The sequence below is a fragment of the Molossus molossus genome, unplaced genomic scaffold, assembly GCF_014108415.1.
Source record: "Molossus molossus isolate mMolMol1 unplaced genomic scaffold, mMolMol1.p scaffold_m16_p_12, whole genome shotgun sequence".
NCBI classification, from domain to species: Eukaryota; Metazoa; Chordata; class Mammalia; order Chiroptera; family Molossidae; genus Molossus; species Molossus molossus.
In genome coordinates, this window is record NW_023425347.1 from 10498991 (window position 1) to 10518785 (window position 19795).

Here is a 19795-nt window from a genome sequence, read left to right on the forward strand (position 1 = left end):
TCTAGTGCTTCATTTAGAGTCTCTGTTTCCCTGCTAATTTTTTGCCTAGAGGATCTATCCAGTGCTGTCAACGGGGTGTTGAAGTCCCCTGCTATGATTGTATTGTTGTCGATTTCTCCTTGGAAGTCCTCCAGAAGAATTTTAATATATTTTGGTGCTTCTATATTGGGTGCATATATGTTTATCAAGGTTATATCTTCCTGTTGGATAGATCCTTTCAATATTATGTAGTAGCCATCTTTGTCTCTAGTTATGGTCTTCATTTTGAAATCTATTTTATCCGATATGAGAATTGCTACCCCAGCTTTTTTTTGCTTTCCATTTGCTTGGAAAATTTTTTTCCATCTCTTCACTTTCAACCTATGTGAGTCTTTTGTTGAGAGGTGGGTCTCTTGCAAACAACATATAGATGAGTCATGCTTTCTTATCCAATCAGCTACTCTGTGTCTCTTTATGGGAGCATTCAATCCATTTACGTTTAAGGTGATTATTGATATGTACTTATTTATTGCCATTTTTGTTTAGTGTGGTTCTATTTTTCTTCCCATTTCTCCTGGTAATTACAGCAGTCCTTTTAACATTTCTTGCAGTGCTGCTTTGGTGCTAATGTATTCCCTTAGCCTTTTTTTGTCTGGGAAGCTCTTTATTTGATCTTCTATTTTGAATGATAGCCTTGCTGGGTAGAGTAGTCTTGGATTCAGATTCTTGTTTTTAATGACTTTGATTACTTCATGCCATTCTCTTCTGGCCTGTAGTGTTTCTTGTGAGAAGTCAGCTGAGAGCCTTATGGGGTTCCCTTTGTAGGTAACCTGTTGCTTATCTCTTGCTGCTTTTAGGATTCTGTCTTTGTCTTTAATTTGTGGCATTTTAATTACTATGTGTCTTGGTGTGGGCCTGTTTGGGTTCTTCTTACTTGGGACTCTCTGTGCTTCTTGAACTTGAATGCCTTCTTCCTTCACCACGTTGGGGAAGTTTTCTCTCACTATTTTTTTGAATATATTCTCTATCCCTTGCTCATTTTCTTCTTCTTCGGGGACTCCTATGATGCGAATATTATTACGTTTCCAGTTGTCCCATAGTTCTCTTAAGCTGTCTTCCTGTTTTTTAATAGTTTTTTCCTTTTGTTTTTCTGATTGGTTGATTTTTTCTACCCTGTCTTCTAATTCACTGATCCGGTCCTCAGCTTCCCCTACTCTGCTTTTTAAACCTTCCAATGTGTTTTTCATTTCGGATATGTCATTTTTTATCTCTTCTTGTTGGTTTTTAATTTCCAATTGGCTTATTTTCAGTGTCTCTATGTCCTTACTCATGCTGTTCAGCTTCCTCAAGATCATGGCTCTGAATTCTAGCTCTGTTAACATGCCTAACTGCTGCACATTGATCTCATCTTCGGTGGAGGTCTCTTGCTCTCTCATTTGGCTTCTGTTTCTGTGTTTCAGCATTTTGGCTATCACTGTGGGCTTTGGAGCCTGTCAAGTTCTCCCTGTGGGTGTTGGTGTTCTGCTGTTTGTGGCTCCCTCTCCTGTGTTTAGATGAGAGAGCCTCCCTCACGTTGAACACCACTGTCAAGTCTTACTTTCCTAGTTAACGTTGCCAGCCCAGGAAACGTACTGTTATCCTCTAGCTTTTTGCCTGGAGGCTAGCAGTCTAGGTTAATTGATGAGTTTTGGGTTGTCAGTTGATTGAAAAACTCCCTCTGGTGCTCAGCCAAGGGGCTTTCCCGAGGGTGGGGCAGATGCTGGTCGTTAGTGAGCCTCAATTAGCACTTCAGTGGCCCACAGGGTGGGGTTGGATCTCCGAGGGAGGGGCTTCTGCCTCTCCTCAGAGCCCTGGGAAGAAGCAATGTGGCCGCCGTCCTGGGTGGCAGCAACTCAACCAAAGCTCTGAGAGCCCTCCAAACCCCGAGTGTCCCGACGCAGCTCCAGTCCAGTCCGCCGTCCCTCTGCCGGAGCCCAAGGTGAGTGGCTGTGGCTGTTTCAGCCTCTGTCCCGGCTGCGCTGTGGGGCCGCCTGGGAGTGTGACCCGAGGGCGCTGCTCCCAGCTGAGGCCGCTGCCGAGCTGCCGACCGTGGGCTCCCAGCCCCCGTCTCGCGCCTTCGCAAGCCTACCGGGATGGAGTCAGTGTCCCTCGTTGTATGGTCCTCCTAGCTGCTTTTCTGTTGGTTTTCCCGTCGATTTGTCTGTGTTATAGTTGTAATTCCAGTTTGGTTCTGGGAGACGGTCTGTGTAGCTCCGTTCACTCCGCCGCCATTTTTCAGTTCCTCTCTTAGAAAATTTTTGTTTGTAATACACCCCCTTCCAATTATTTCTAACTTCCTTGAGATGACATTTTTTTGTTTTTGTTTTTACAAAGCTATTAAAGAAAAAGGAGATTTTTCTTTTTTAAAAATATTTTTTCTTTACTATTTTTAGAGAGAGAGAGAGAGAGAAATATTGATGAGAGAGAACACTGATTGGCCACCTCCTGCATGCCCCCCACTGAGGATCGGGTCCACAACCTGGGCATGTGCCCTGACTGGGAATCAAACCGGCAACCCCTTGGTTCATGGGTCAATGCTCAACCAGTGAGCCGCACCGGCAAGGAAGATTTTTCTTAACCATAACCTAAAATTTTTAAATGTTTGGAAGACGGAAGCTAAACAAGCTCTTATTCCTCTGATCTTTTTAAAAGAACAGCTTTATGAGGTATAACTGACAAAAAATAAACTATACATATTTAAAGTTTACCGTCTGCTAACTTGACATATAATAAATTGAACATATTTACACAATTTCATTAGTTTTACATAGGTATACACCTGTGCAACCACTAGTAGAATCAAGATAATAAACATGTCCATCACACCCAAAGGTTCCTTCTGTTCTTTGGTGATCTCTCCTTGCCCCTCCCTACATTTCCTCACCCAGGCAGCCAGAAAACTACTCTGTCACAATTGATTCGTTTGTACCTTTTAGATTTATATAAACGGAATTCTATAATGTGTACATGTTTTTTGGCCTGGCTTATTTCACTTAGCAGAATTATTTGGAGGTCCATCCATGTTGCAGTGTATATCAGTAGCTCACTCCTTTTTATTGCTAAGCATTCTATTCCAGTTTGTTTATTCACTCATTGATAGACATTTGGATTATTTCTAGTCTTTTGCTATTACAACTAAAGCTTCTTTGTGTGGACTTAGGCTTTAATTTCTCTTCAGTCAATACATAGCAGTAGAAGTGCTAGATCATATGGTAGGCGTATTTTAACTCTCTGAGCTGCTTAACTATTTTCTGAAGTGGTTGTGCAATTTTACATTCCTTCTAGTTGTGTATGAAGGTTCCAGTGACTCTACTTCTTCAACAACACTTGACACAGTTATTTATATTTTAGCCATTTTAATGGGAGTGTAGTGGTATATCAAATAAGCACTCAGCATATTTAAAGAACTCCAAATGAACAAGCGAAAATCACCTGGAGAGAGAAATGGGTGAACATGGGCATGACAAGCGATGTAGCTGGAGGACTAGTGAATACCTGAAAAGATGCTCACCCTTCTTAGTAATTAGGGGACAGTAAATGGAAACCACAATTAGCTATCCTTTGCATTTCCATATGTACAAATATTTTTAAAAATCTAACACTTGTAAATATTGACCAAAAAATAAATAAAAAAAATAGATGTAGTACAAAGTCCTGGTCCCTGTGCAGGAGTCTCAGCTACCATCCCCATCTGAGTACTCTCTTACTCTTGATTCACCCCCGTTTCTTCACACCTCCAGGTTCCCCTACTTACTGTGAACTCCCATGTGTATTTAAAAGTATTCTATTATAATTTACTAAGTTTTTGATGCCCTGTTTTAGCAAGGTTTGTTAGAATATCTAGACTCATACTGTCACATGTGTAGTTCATGTAATATTTGAGACACCACTAAGTCTTATATATTTTATATACATATATATATATTAAAAGTATATCAGCTTCATGCTAGTGTCTTTTTCTAGGAGAGGGAGAATGGCATTAGGAGAGAGATACAAACCAGGCTTCAAGTGTGTTCATAGCATTTTATTAAAATAAAAAAGATAAGTTAAATATAAAAAAATGTTATGATTGATAAAACTGAATAGTGGGTGCATGGATATTTTCTATTTTCTGTTTCTGTCTCTTGATTTAAAATATTTCATATTCAAATGGTACAATGTAATGGTGAAATAGGTTTCAGATAGAGATTACTGATGGGAAAATTCTACTGTAGCCAGTTTCTCTTTACTGTCATGATAAAAGAAAAGAATTATGATACTTTTAGAAGTAATATAATCTAGTTAACACTAGAATGCAGGGAGACGGATTTTCTTGTTCAGGCCATTTTTGAAGCAGGTTTTGGTAGAAGGGATTCCTAGTATTTTAGGGAGAAAGTGTTCCATCTCTAGTAGCTTTGTAGAGGGATTCCTGCTTGTTTGAATTTTTCCATTGTCAAGCTACGGACAGACTTGTTAGGCTCTCCTTATTTATGTCTTGCTATATACATTTCTGTCATCAAATGATTTGCTGTTTGTGAGGTTTAGAAATTGCCTCATAGTTAGATAACTGAGTGGTTCCAATAGATAGGTAGCCTGCTTCTCTAATGATTAGTGTTTCTGTCTCTCCTACTTCTTTGTTATTTTTCATCACCCCCCCCCCCCCCCCCCCCCTTTAGCACCACTCCTTCACCTGGCTAATTCTGATTTATCCTCTAGTGTCAGCTCAGAGGTCCTCTCACCAGGACCCTTTCCTGGAGCTCATGCTGCATCCTGGAGAAGGTGCCTTTCTGTGGTCATCTGAGCTCTTTTTGGGGGTGGGCTTTTATTTTCTGAGCAGGAAGCTCCACTGGATTGCTACCACATTGCAGGCATCACAGTATTGGATAAGCTTCAAGGAGACATGAGTCTTAAATGCTCTCCCAGGGAAGCAGTGTGTTATGGGAGAACGTAGGAGAGGTGCCTCCTCCAGTGTTCGGCATGTGCTCCAGGAAAGGATCTTGGTTGAGGAACATCAGAGCTGACACCAGTCATTGAGAACAAGCATAAAGCCACAGAGCCTTATGGAACGAAGAAAGGAAGAGGAGAAAGGAAGGAAAATGGTTAACAGAAATCTCATGACCACTGAGGAACAGTAGTGTGGAATTGGAAAATTAAAGTTCTCATTCACGCATTCACTCTGAAATCTTTAACAGGTTATTTAATACTTTAGGGCTCTGTTTTCTAACTTTCTAAGGTGCCTGTAAAATGAAAATATTGAATAAATGTGTAAATACGCAACAAATGAAGGAATAAGGAAGGGAAGGGAAATTGTGACCAGGCAGTGAAAGCAGGAACGTATGAAGGAGTAGTAAACAGTCAGGGAGCAGTAGTTATGGCTGACTTGTCTTCATTTCGTCTAGGGCAGTGGTTCTCAACCTGTAGGTTGCAACCCCTTTGGGGGTCGAGCAACCTTTTCACAGGGGTTGCCTAAGACCATCGGAAAACACATATTTCTGATGGCGATTCATAACTGTAGCAAGATTACAGTTATAAAGTAGCAACAAAAATAATTTCATGGTTGGGGGTCACCACAACATGAGGAACAGTATTAAAGGGTCACAGCATCAGGAAGGTTGAGAACCACTGGTCTAGGGCAATGCGGTGTAGCTTTATATCCGACTATGGCACCAGCAAATATGTTTAAAAGTATATAATGTGCTAGACACTGTGGAGATTATAAAAACATTACTAGGGGCTTTGAGGCTATACATTTCTCTGAATATGGTCCTGGACTTTTCTTTGTTGTTATTATTTTTAATATTTATATTCGAATAGCTTTCAAAATCATGCATTGAGGTGAAAGTTTCCAGATAGCAGTTTTTCTTAGACAAACCATTTCTACAATATATGATTTTTATGGCTGTGATACCCATCATGCCCATGGCCAAGAGTTAACAATCTTAACTTGAAACGACAATGAAGTTGTAGCTTCTATGCTTCAGGCAAAAATGTTTGCTTTATTTTTAAGATACTACTGGCCTAGACTTTCAGGTATCAGATTTTATTACAGATCAGAGTTGCTCTTTTATAAATCTTCAAACTTCCTTTGTTGTGGAATGGTATTAAAGCAAAAAATTCACCTGCTGGGATATATGTGTTGTTCATGTGCACTAATGTCTACTTCTGAACAAAGCCTTTTATTTTTGTCCTATCTTTCCAGCCATGAAGTCATTTTTTTACCCTGTATACACAGTAGCCAAACATCCTGAAAATCCTTAAAGACACAGTAGCCCCTGCATCTTTGCTGAGTGTATTGCTGAGGGAGCAGTTGTCAGAAGTGGGTGCACGAGCTTGTCCTGGGCGTGTCTGCATGTTTGTAACACCCACTGAAATGCTTCTCGAGGCAGGATGGGAAGGTGACCCAAACTGAAGTCCAGGTTATGATCTATGAGGGTAAGGGGTATACTTTACAGAAAATAGGTGCTGTGTGCTCTCATGGTGTTCACATTGAAGGTTAAAAACTCCCTCAAGACTCTTGGGACGTGTCTTCTGCACTCGGAAGAGGAGTGCCCTGTTCTTGCTTAAGGCATTTCAGTTTTTTTCAGGGGGTGGTTAGGAGGAGTGCTAGTTTTTGAAAAATGTCTTGGTAAACCTGTCTAGGTACAAATACTCGCTATGTCATTTAGATTAATAATAGCAATAATAATGATGATGACAATAATGGGAGTAATAATTAACAGTGCGAAGCACTGAGTTAAACACTCTTACAAGGATTTTTTTGGTTTGTTTTGACCTGTATCTATGCTGTAGGTATTATTATAATCTCTACTTTTTAGATGAGGGAACCTAGACACACAGAAACAAAGTGGCAGGTGAAGGTCACACAGCTGGGAAGTGTCTCAGACGGTTTAGCCCGGCCGTCCAACTTCTGAGCCCATGTCAGACGTTGGCTCTTTTGAAAGGATGGAAAGAAATTATTTTAGTAATATTTCTGAGACTGTGAAGCCTACAAAAGCCATGGTGTTAAAAAAAAATCGGGCCTCTTCCTAGGTATTGCCTTCAGACTCCCCTTTCTCTGACTCCTTATCACTAGCTTGCAGTAAAGTCCTATTTGCTACACCATGTTCAATTACATTTTGGGTACTAAAGATCATTTTAAAACTTCAAATTTAATCTTTCTTTAATTAGTTAATGAATAGGAACTGCCTTGGCAGTCCTCAGAATTATCCAGAAACTCTCTTTATATTTGCTTTTATAAATTTGTCTAAGCTTTTCACTTTTTAAAATTATTAGTGTTGTATTCCTTTGTTCTTGAAAAGCAAAATTAAAAATTAGAACACACTATTTCCTTGTGGCAGTTTGTTGTTATTACAGCTGGTTCAGTTTTTTTTTGTTTTTTTTTCCCTCTACAAAGCAGTTTATTATTTTCTGCTCACATTTCAATTGCACCAGCATCCTAAGGCTGTTACAAGAGAGGTTATCACTTTAGAATTAGAAATAAAATAACCTTTAGACTATTTTTATGCTTGTGGAATCTACTGTCATTTTTAACATTTCTAAGTAGTTTCTCCTGCATTTTGTTCCATATTTGGTAGATCAACTCTTTCAGAGAATCTAAGGCAGGGGTTCAGGGTTCCTGCATTCTAATTTTACTCTATATCATTCAGGGTTTACAGCCCTTCTTTGGCATAGTTCCTTTACTAAAAATCAGAATTTCCTTTTATAAAGCATTTGCCTCATAGCATAGTTTATGTAAAAATTTTTTCTTTATTGATTTTAGAGAGAGAGGAAGGGGGAGAGAGAGTGATAGAAACATCATCGATGAGAGAGAACTTTGAATGGCTGCCTCCTGCATGTCCCCCACTGGGGATCGGGTCCACAGCCTGAGCCTCTGCCCTGACTGGGAATCGAACGAGTGACCTCTTGGTGCATGGGTCGACACTCAACCACTGAGCCACACCGGCCGGGCTCATAGCATAGTTTAGATGAACTATTCTGAAGGAGAAATGGATTGTGATCCTCTGCTGTTGACCAGATATGTTGCCATGAGCAAGTCATGTCACTTCCCATTTGTTTAAAAACAAACGAGGCTTGCCTTGGCTGGTTTGGCTCAGCGTTTAGTGTGTCGGCCTGCAGACCAAAGAGTCAAGGGTTCATTTCCGGTCAAGGACACGTACCTAGGTTGTGGTTCGGTTCCTGGCCCTGGTATGGGTTGTATGGGAGGCAACCAATTGATGTGTCCCTCTCATATCAATGTTTCTGTCTCTCTCTCTCCCTTCCACTCTGTCTGAAAAAGAAAATGGAAGAATATCTTCTGGTGAGGATTTAAAAAAAGAGAATTAAAAAAGCTGTATTGTACTAGAGTTGGCTTCCAATAACCTAAACATTTTAAAGTATACGATTTAAGTTTTGATATTTATACACATATAAAATCACCACAGTGAAGATAATGAACATATCGATCACCCTCAAAAGATTTCTTGTGCCCTTTGTTATATCTTCCTACCAAACTAATAAATCAGTGATCTACTTTCTGTCACTATAAATTTGTTTCTGTTTTCTAGATATATGTAACTGGAATCCTATAGTATATTTTCTTCGTTTGCCTACCTTTTTAATTTTTTTTTCACTCAGCATAATTTTTTTGAGATTAAACCATTTTGCATTCCTACTAGCTGTGTGTGAGAGTAGAAGTTGCTTGTCATCTTTGCCAACATGGTATGGTTGGTCATTTTAATTTTAGCCATTCTAATAGTAGTGTAGTGGTATCTGACCATGATTTTAACTTACATTTTCTTAGTAACTAATGATGCTGAGCATTATGTGCTTATTTACGATCCATATAAGTACTTTTTGGTGAAGTGCCCAAAATCTTTTGCCCATTTACAAAATCAGTGTTCCTATTATTGATTTTTGAAACTTCTTTTTTTTTAAATCCTCATCCGAGGACATTCTTTATTCAGATAGAGTGGGAGGGAGAGAGAGAGAGAGAGAGAAACATCGATGTGAAAGGGACACATCGAGTGGCCGCCACCCGCACGACCCAAGCAGAGCCGGGGACAAACTGCAACCGAGGTACATGCCCTTAGCGGGAACCGAACCCGGGTCTCTCGGGACCGCAGACCGACGCTCTAACCGCTGAGCCAAACCAGCCAGGGCGATTTTTGAAACTTCTTTATATATATTCTAGATATATCTTTTTATCAGATATATGATTTGAAAATATTTTCTCCCAGTCTGTGCCTTATCTTTTCATTCTCTTAACAAGATCTCTCAAAGGTTAGAAGTTCTTAATTTTGATGAAATATAATTAAACAAATTTTCTGTCGTAGATAATGTTTTTGATGTGGTTTCTGAGAAATCTTTCCTAATTAAAGGTGATTTTTTTTACTGCTGTCTTCTAGAAGTGTTATAGTTTTCAGTTTTATATTTAGGTTTGTGATTATTTTGAAAAATTTTATATTTAGTATGAGGTATGGATTGAAGTTTTGTTTTTTGTTTTTGTTTTTTTTTTTTTGCATGTAGATACCCAGTTGATCTAGCACCACTTCTTGAAATAACTACTCTTTTTTCCACTTAATTGTCTTTGTACCTTTGTCTAAAATCAGTTGACCATATATGTTTCACTCTATTTTTGGACTCTATTCTGTTCCATTCATCTGTTACTTGTCTATCTTGATATACTACTGCACTGTCTTTCTTACAATGGCTTTCTAATAAGTCTTGAAATCAATTAAAGTTTTTCAACTGTCTTTTTCCAAGGTTTTTATTTGATTATTTGCATTTATGTGATTATTGGTATGGTTCGGTTGAAATGACCATGTTGCTATTTGTTACATTTGTTCTTCTTAACTTTGCTTTTTTTGGATTCATTATAGATTTTTTACTATTTAGTTTTATCTCCTTTGTTTAGCTTATTAGTTATAACTTTCTTTGGTGTTATTGTAGCAATTGCTTTATACTTTATAGTATACATCTTTAAGTTGTCGTAATCTATCTTCAGGTGATAACACCATTCATGTATAGTATAAGAACCTTCCAACAGTATACTTTCACTTTTTTCTTTCTGGCCTTTGTGCTAAGTATTGTCATATATTTTATTTCTATATATGGTATCAAATCCTAAGTACTTTGTGGTTATTTTTTAAACAGTTGATTAGCTTTTTTTTTTTTTTTTTTTCCTCACCCGAGGACATTTTTCCATTTTTTGTTCAGACAGAGCGGGAGGGAGAGAGAGGAAGAGAGAGAGAGAGAAACATCGATGTGAAGGAACACATCGAGTGGCTGCCACCTGCACGACCAACCAGGGCCGGGGACAAACTGCAACCGAGGCACGTGCCCTTAGCGGGAACCGAACCCGGGTCTCTCTGTACCGCAGGCCGACGCTCTAACCGCTGAGCCAAACCGGCCAGGGCTTGATTAGCTTTTAAGGAGACATACTAAGAAAAAAAATCTTGTATTTACCCAGATAATTATTTCCAGCTCTTTGTCTAGGTTTTCAACTGATAGTGCTTTTTACTGCTTGAAGGACTATCATTACTATTTTTATAATACAAGTCTGTTAGTGAATTCTTTCAGCTTTGGCATATCTGAAAAAAAGTATTTATCTTGTGTTTATTTTTGCGATATTTTTACTGGGTAAACAAGTCCATACTGACAGTTTTTTCTTTCAGTTTTTAAAATATATTGTCTCTCTCTCTTCTCACTTGTATTATTCCTGTGAGAAATCTGCTGTCACCCTTGCATTTGTCTTTGTTCTTCAGTACATAATGTACCATTTCTCTTTGACTGTTTTTGAAATTTTTTTCCATGTCATGGTTTTTACGCAATTTGATTATGACTTTTGTGGGTGTAGTTTTCATCAGATTTCTTGTACCTGGGTTTTGTTGAATTTCTTGGATCCATGGGTTTATATATTTTATCAAATTTGCAAAATTTTGGTAAATTATTTTTTCAGATATTTTCTCTGTCACTCCCCTCCCTTGGGGACTCCAATTGCATGTATGTTTGGCCACTTGGAACTTTTCCACAGAATGGTCTCTGTTCACTTTTTTTCGGTTACTTTTTCTTATTCTTTTGTGTTTCATTTTGGATAGTTTTCATTGCTATATCTTCTAGTTCACAGTGTTTCTTTCTGTAAATTCTAATCTGCTAATTCCATCCAGTGTTCCAAGTGTTCCTTCCTTTTTCATATCATTCATTTGTTTCAATTAGGGTTTTTTTTTTATATCTTTTATATCTCTACTTAACATTTTCAATCTGTCCTTTAGCTTTTTAAATATATTAAGCACCATTATTATACATATTTTAATGTATTTTTCTACTAGCTCTATCATCTGTATCATTTCTTGGTGAATTGCTATTTATTTTTCTGTCTGTTTTTTTCTTCTTTGCATGCCTGATTATTTTCTATAGGATGCCAGACATTGTTAATTTTACCTCGTAGTGTATTGGATATTTTTGTATTCCTAATAGTAATATTCATGTGCTTTGTTCTGGGATTGTTTAGATATACTTTTATCCTTTTGGATGTTTTTTAAAAGCCTCATTAGGTAGGACCAGTGTAGTTTTTCAGTCTGGGGTTAGTTTTTCTCACGACGAATGTAAAACCCTTCAGTAACTGTGATAACCCATGAATCATGAGGTTTTCCAGTAGGCTGTTGGGAATTGGCACTATTCTTGGTCCTTGTGAGCATTATTCCCTCTGATCCTTTTGTATGGTGTGTTCCCTGGTTTGGGATAGTTCTTCATCACACATGCACTGACATAATTCAGTTGAATACCTCAAGGGTATCTTCTGCAGATCTTCAGAGTTCTCTCTCTCTGCAGCTCTCCTCTCTTCTTCTCTCTGTGCTGTGAACCTGGCCACTCTCACCTGTCTCGACTCCCAGCTCTGTCTCCTCAACTAGGGAAGACTCCTGGCCCTTGTGTTCTCCTTCTTCCTGGGGCAGTGTTAGGTTCTCACATCTCAGGGATCAGTGTCCTTGGTTAGCTAATGTATAGTATCTTCTGTGGCATTGAGGCATATATTTTGTCTGATTTTTTAAAATGTTTAAATTTAAATTTAAAATTTTGTTTTTCATGTGGAAGAGTAAAACTGATTTGTTATTTCATCTTGGAAGTCTCTTTCATTTGACACTTTTGACTACCCTTCTTTTTTTACATACTTTTTCCTCCTATTTTTTCATTACATCTCTCACTTTCCTCTTCTAACTTCTTTCTTTTCTTATACCTCTCTCATCACTATCTTTGGCTTCTTTTCTGATACTGCCCAATGTTTGTACAGGAATTCTTTGAAACTAGTAGCTGGTGTTTTTCTTCTCAAAGCAGAATTTGATGAGGGGATGGATGAAATCCCAAAGATCCATTGTGTGGATCTGTTTTACTGAAGGGTTGCCTTACTTGTTTTTTTTTGTTTTTTTTTTTAATTAGTGAGTTGTGCTTTCAAGTATCTCTTAGGGTATCTGAAACATACTTATTTTAAAATCTTGGATTGTTTTATAAAGTTAATGTCATCTGGAGTGAATTCATGTTCAGTTGTTGATTTTGTTGACTGTCTTAGCATTAGATTTATTCATGTATTTTGAAATTTCTGTTTGCAGGGTCATATTTGGTAGAAGATTTTTGTTTTTTTGTTTTTCTCACTTTCTCTGTTTGGTTTTTTTTTTTCTTTTTCTTTTTCTTATTCCTCCTGTCCTACCCTGCTTTGCTTATTTTTCCCTATGTGGTTTTGCAGTTGGTTTCACCCAGCTCTCTAGGCTGCTACAGGGATCTGGCAGGTGGGCTGACCGGCCTTCATTTAGGGCAGGTCCAACACCTATGGCAGATCTCTAAGCTTACAGTTCTTCAGAGCTAAAGCCCAAGGCTGTATTTGGTGACAATTTTTGTCATCCTTCCTTTACCAGCATGGAGCTTATTTCATCCCAGTATGTGACTTTAACCTTTGAACCTCCCTCAGATCCAAAACCAACAAATAGTACATTATCCTACTGGCTCCTCTTACTGGTTTTGGACATTGAGTCTAGCAACCCTATGCTTTATCCTGCTCCACCGTTTTGTATTTCTGTTCTGCTTTTGACCTGTGGAGGTCTTTCTCTTAAATCTTTGAACTTAGATTATGCCTTTTTTTCTCTCTCTCCCTCTGTTTTAAAAAAATCATAGCTGCCATTGTTATGTGTGAGAAGAGCAGGGAGACTGAGGGTGCCATCTTGGACTTGTGAGGACACTGCGGGGAAACCGTGTTAGTGTAGTTTTCCACTGACCCAGTGGAGGGCAGCATAGGGCTTTGTTGTCCGACATGCCTGGTTTTGAATTCTGATCTTGGCATTTTACTGTGTACACTTAGATTAGATACATAAACTGTTTTAGCCCAAGTTCCTTCATCTGTAAGATGGGAACAGTGATGATTACTGTGCAGTGTTTCATGCCAGCCTTACATCAGGATCAAATCAAAGAAGGATATGAAGTCCTCTAGCACAGTGCTCAGTTAATTAACAACACATGTTGATTACCTTAGGAATGCAATTTAGAAATGGTTATTTTCCTTCATTTCTTTTTTTTTTTTTTGCATTTTCTCTTCAGATAGAGTGGGAGGGGGAGAAACAGGAAGAGAGAGAGAGAGAAACATCAATGTGAGAGAGACACATCGACTGGTCATCACCCACACGACCTGGGGCCGGGGACAAACCGCAATCGAGGTACGCGCCCTTAGCGGGAACCGAACCTGGGCCTCTCTGGTCCCCCGGCCGACGCTCTAACCGCTGAGCCAAACCGGCCAGGGCATTTTCCTTCATATTTTTATAAAAAGGTGAGATATATTTTAGATTATGATATGATTTTCAGTGACATTCAATTAAAAAATCACCCAGTGATTATTTTTTAGGTGCTGGGTACAGTGCTAGGTTTTTATACACTTTTCTTTACTGAATTATCACCAAAACTTGGTGAGGTAAGTATTATTTTTACTTTAAATAAAGCAGAGGCAATGAGAGGCTAAATTACTTGCTTGAAGTCACTTGCCTAAGTGTGGAAGAGCTGGGATTTGATTCTAGATTTGATTGTTGTTCCTATAATTATGCCGTCTCACCCAAATCTCTGTGACCAGATTTGTGGGGTGGACTATGAGCCTCCTGTCTACATTCTTGTCTGTGTAACATCCTTTGTAAATGGGTTGGAGAGGAAGATTGAGGACCAGAGGGCTTGTAACTGTGGCTCACACCCAGGCCAGGCTGCTGTTAGGTTGTCCCCTTCTACTCACTATAGATCCGGAGAGAGGTCACTTATCTTAGTGCCTTGGATGCCATACCCTGATGTAGAATGAGGGGCTATTAAACTGTGCTACACTCCATTTCTAACTTCATTGTGAGGAGAGAAATGATAGTATTGTAAGACCCAAGTCTTCATCAAAAGGATTTCTATATATGGAAGTCCCAGGGCAATAGCCTGAAACAGCACTTATAACATGTTGGAGGGCTAATAATTGTGGCATCAGTTACACCATCACCAACAGTGAGAAAATTGCTAGTCTTTTATTTTTCCCTGATTACTTTGTGTATGTCTTAGCAAAGGGAGTCATTGTGGCTGAAATAGTGCTAACATCTTCTACTCTGTGCTATAGAGGTCCCACACTAGAAGATGTTATTACTCTCTTTCCCTCTATGAGACGGAAAAGGTGGTATTTAGCATTAACTTTGTAGGTGGAATGATTTTATTCCACTGAGCAGTCTGCAGTACTGGACTCAAGGGTATGTGGCTGTGTGAACACATAGGATATATATGGCACACTAAAGAGTCATAGTGGTGACATTGGCGGGTTTGTAAGGCCCTAGATGGGGAATGAATTATTAGTTGTGAATGACTTTGCACTACTTGTAAGGTGGGCTTTGGAAGTGAAGTCAATGTTGATAGTCCCACATGGGTGCTTCAGGCCTATCATGTGTCTCCTCTTCCTTATTACTGCCAGCCATTCAGTCAGTCAGTCCAGAAGACACTCACTTTCTGTGCTAGAGGAGAGACAGCAGATGCAAACAGACAGCAAGGGTGAGAAAGACAGCAGGAATCTGGGAATCCTGTCTGTGGGTGCCCAGCTGTTGCATTAGCTACCAGAGAGCTGTGTATGGAGGTCGAGCTGGGTGGTCTTTTATCAGCAGAGCCCTGATTCTTTACCTGGGAGCTCTAGCTTGACTTTTTCACTAATTAGTTGTATGGCCTCAGCCCTCTTGATGATGGGAATGCAAAATTCTACAGCTCCTATAGAGGTAGATTTAGCAATATTTATTAAAATTATAAAAGCATTTACTCTTTGACCCAACAGGCTAGTTTATTGTCATTTTTTTTTTCATAGCAAAATACTTGGATATAGTCTAAATATATATATCAGTAAGTGACTTCTTATATAAACATGGCATAGCCACTTGATGGAACACCATGCAGGAGTCAGAACGTGAATGAGGAGATGCTGTATGTATTAAGCTGGAGGGGCACCCAGAAAATGTCATTAAGTGAGAAAAAATAAAAGCATGGTGCAGAATAATGTGCAGCGGATGCTGTCTTTCATTTAAGAAAGGACGGAATACAGACCTTCATGTTTGCATATGCTATTTGCTTACATCTGGTAATTAAAAAGAAACTGTAAAAGTTTACCTGTAAATGTCTAGAAGGAGAGGGGTGGGTCAGGGCAGGGATGTGAGACCTCACTGATGCCCTGTTACTTGCATCCTTTTGCAGAAAGACAAGCAGTAGTCCTGGGATCAGGGTGCTACATTCTACTATTTCTCTGATTTCAGTGGAGGGAACACCTGTTGACAAATGAATGTACAATAGCAGTGATTAACTGTATATTTGTATAGTCAGTTTAAACAATTTTCTGCTTCAGTCGACAGTAGCTTTCGTAGGATATCTAAAATTACTGGTATATGCTCTAGTTTGGATCATCAACCTTTCACAGTTTAGATTCTGACACCTCTCAGAGGTGGTTCTGAGAGCAGAGTTCCATCCTTAAATATAAGGGGTAAACAGAGGACAGATCCCTAAATGAGTCAAGGAGTCAGGGAAATGAAATGTTGTGTTATGTTTATATGTGACCTGTTGAGGTAAGATGGAATGACATCTGTTTAATATTTACAACCTGTCAGAGTGCTTAGGCACAGCAACATTGCATAGCAGTCAGGGAGTGGTGGGAAGAGCCCCCCGCCCCGCCCTCATACACATACACTCAGACATACCCCTGCATTGTGTTCCTGCTTGGTCTTGTCAAGGGTCAAGAAGTCGAGAGGCTGGTATAGAGAGTGGACAAGGTGCAGTGCTGCCTTTTCTGGCCTCTGGTTTTCTGTAGCAGGTAGGAGCTGTAGTATCCTGTCAAAGTTGAGAAAATTAGAGTTTCTGCTGTACCTCTTCAATCTGGGCTCACATTACTGTCCTGAAAAAATTTTCACTAATCATTTCTGAGGTCCCAACCAAGGGAAAACTTCCTGTGGGCAGAGACAGTGCCCAAAACTCCAAAGAGATCTCTGCCTCTGAGAAAAGTGGGCTCCTGCGGGTTCTTTACTCAAAAGTACTGAATGAAATAGGTCACTGTACCCAGTGGGGGGGATAAGGCAGCAGGAGCTCAGAGAGGTTCATTAACCCATTCACAGGTTTACAGGAAAAAAGGTAGAAATCTGAGACTTCAATCCAGGTTCGGTTTATTCTAAGGAGCTCTTTCTTCTACTTGGCTCTAGGCTCTTCGATATAACCTCACAGAATTCTAAGGCAGTTTTCACAAAGCTCTGAGCTTCATTTGTGAATATGGTTTAATAAATTGTCTAAACAAACAAAATAAAACAAAACGAAAGAATGCAGTCGAGCATAATTTTTCATTAGATATATATGATACATGTGCATTTAATTTTCCTCTATCACCTCAATAAGAGATTGGTCTAATGCATAATGAACCCCTATGATTTGGACATGTTTATAAAAAATTCCCCTCTATTAATGTATTATATACAAAATACATAGTTTTTAGTGGATTTTTTCCACTGACTCCTGATACTTGACATGTAAAATAAGCCATGCTCAATAGAGTTTTGAGCTTATTATTCAGTATCATGCATGTCAAGATGCTTTTTAAACCCAACATAACAATTATTACGACAGTTTTGAGGTTATAGGGATAAAACAAGATGAAAGTGTATTTCTGGGATAATATAAAAACTTCAATAAATAATTCTGTGACCAGTGATTTAAAAACTTGTCAATGTAACTGAAACTTAAATTGTTAGAATGTATAAAATAATATGGTCTTTGTCAAAAATTGCACATTAATATAATTTACTTTGAAATAGCCATTTATTATATTTGAAGTAGATCCATGGGCTTCTCAAAAATTTTGTAGATTTTGGCTTTGCCTGTTTATATGAAGGAAGCAGAATTGAAGAACTGAAGATGTCTTTAAAGTAGTAGGACAAAGAAAAGGAATGGTGTATGGATTGGCATTCTTTGCAGGGTCATATAGATTTAAAAAGAAAACTTTTAGCGAAGGGTCTGAGGAAGTGAAAAGGATGAAAAAGTCTCAGTTTTATTAGACAAAACGTTTGACAATCTTGTGTTTTCTGTCTTTCTGTGATATTATCAATGAGTTCTACTCCACAAATCATTAATATTCATCATTTTCATGGTTTCTGGAAAACTTTGGCTAACTTCCTTGCCCTTTTCTGCTTTACTGGGTATGATTTCTAGTGTGTAGAACAGTTAACCTTTCATTGCTACTGAGAGAGCCACTGTAGGATGGCTGTGCTGGCTGAAGCCTTAGCCCCAGGAAGAGCAAGGATTGATTCAGTCAACATGTGGAAAACTTATCTTAGAAATTTATTCAACAGAGCGGAGTGGATGGAGGTGGAAGGGGGCACAGAGGTAAAAGAAGGTTTCTGAAGAAGGCGGCAGATCATCACATCATTTTTCACTTCAATCCTTGTGTTTTGATGACACCATTGGTACCAACAGCGCAGATGGGTCCTGTCTCTAGGAGGTTCAGCTCCTCATAGACTTCGTGCAGTAGGGATGTAGTTTGGTCTTAATAAACACTGGTAATAGAATTACTTTAATCAACATTTGTGACTATTTTGAGGGCTTGTTAATGTCTCAAACTTTTTTTTCTCTGACTAGGGGAAACTTAAGATTTTATAGATGTGAGATACAAAGCTATATAAACTATGCTATTTATTTAGACTGTCCAAAGGAATAAAACAAAGATATATAAAGAAAATTAATTTATATTGATCTCATCTAACTATGTTTCAGGCACTTATATGCTGTTTAATTATATGACGGTGAAATAATCACATTAACCCTGAGTACTCCTCTTGCTTTTGGTCAAATTTGAGCTAAGTACATAAAACTTTGCACACAAATTTGTTTTTCTAAATTTTTTTCAGAAGGTGATTTGTGCTTACATGCCAAGAGTTACCGAAAAGAATCATAAAAAATTGTTTTGTCTGCCAGTCCTTGTGCACTCAGTTATATATCCCAGTGCTTCACACATTTTTGTTTGCCTGCAGCATGGTCTCTGGAGCTTTTTAATACGAATATTGGTAGGGGATTATTTGTCCCAAAGATGGACCATCACACAGGTGTACAAATACCTTCCTTCCAGAATATGATTGTGAATAAGTAGTTGCTCTGCACATAGGAGCTTCTACTCTGGGGACTTGTACACATTTTCCCAATGGCATGCAACAGGACCAGCTTTTTTTTCTAGTTAGAAAAAATGTTGGCAAAATCTTCTCAGTAATGAAAAGGAATGAACTCTTGATATGTACAACATAGGTGAATCTTAAAATAATTATGTTGGGTGAACAAAGCCAGATGAAAAAAGGGTACATGTTCTGTATGATTCCATTTTTATAAATTTTAGGAAATGCAAACTCATCTACATTGTCAGAAAGGAGGTCAGTGGTTGCTTGGGGATAATGGGAGTGAGGAGAAGAGAGAGGTAGGGGTGATGGGCATATAGGATTACGAAAGGGTATGAGGAAACTTTTGGGGGTGATGGATATGTAAATTGTATTTATTGTGGTGACAGTTTCATGGATGTATGCATATGTCAACATTTATCAAACTGTGCCCTATATGTGCACTTTGATATTTGTCTATTATATCACATGTATAATAAAAGGGGGAAATATTGTATTACTATTGTAAACAGGAATCAGTTATTCACTTGCTTTAGACTGCAAGGAACTACGAAAATAAATGCAACTGAAACAGAGCGATGAAAGGAAAATCTACCTTCTCCTATATAATTTGGGGCATAGGAAAGATCCTTATATGTCATAATTCCCTTCTCATCTGATTTTTGATTCTTTGAATATCTTTTTTTGATGGGCAGGGAAATGTTTTACTTGTCAAGAGTAGGAATTTTGGAGTCAGGCAGACTTGGGTTTTGCTTAGCCATTTGCTAGCTGTGTGCCTTTGGTCAAGACACTTAACCTTTCTTCTCCCTATCAGTGAAACGAGATGATAGAAGTAAAGTAAATGCTCAATAAATGGAAGTTATTTTCTTATTATTTTTATTTATTTCACATTCTGACTCTCACTAGGTTTTAAATACAAATATTATTGAATGAGAAAACACAGTATTTTAAATTCACAGAAGGGCATGTTACCATGGAGAAAAACAATCAGAAGTGTTGTCCCAAAGAAGAGAAAGATCATTACACGGAGTGAAAGGAGCTTAGGGTGGAGACCATAGGTGATTTGCCCAGGTGTGTTCCTCACAGTGGGCATCTTCTCATCTGGTTCCTCTGCTTTTAGTAACCTCTGCACTTTGCAGGCTTTGTTT

At 38.5% G+C, this 19795-nt stretch overlaps 1 protein-coding gene across 10 annotated transcripts in view; it reads left to right on the top strand.

The window, feature by feature from the left end:
* The window catches only part of FARS2 (phenylalanyl-tRNA synthetase 2, mitochondrial), a 540850-nt gene that overhangs the window by 169165 nt on the left and 351890 nt on the right, over positions 1 to 19795 (top strand). The gene's annotated exons all lie outside the window — the stretch shown is intronic.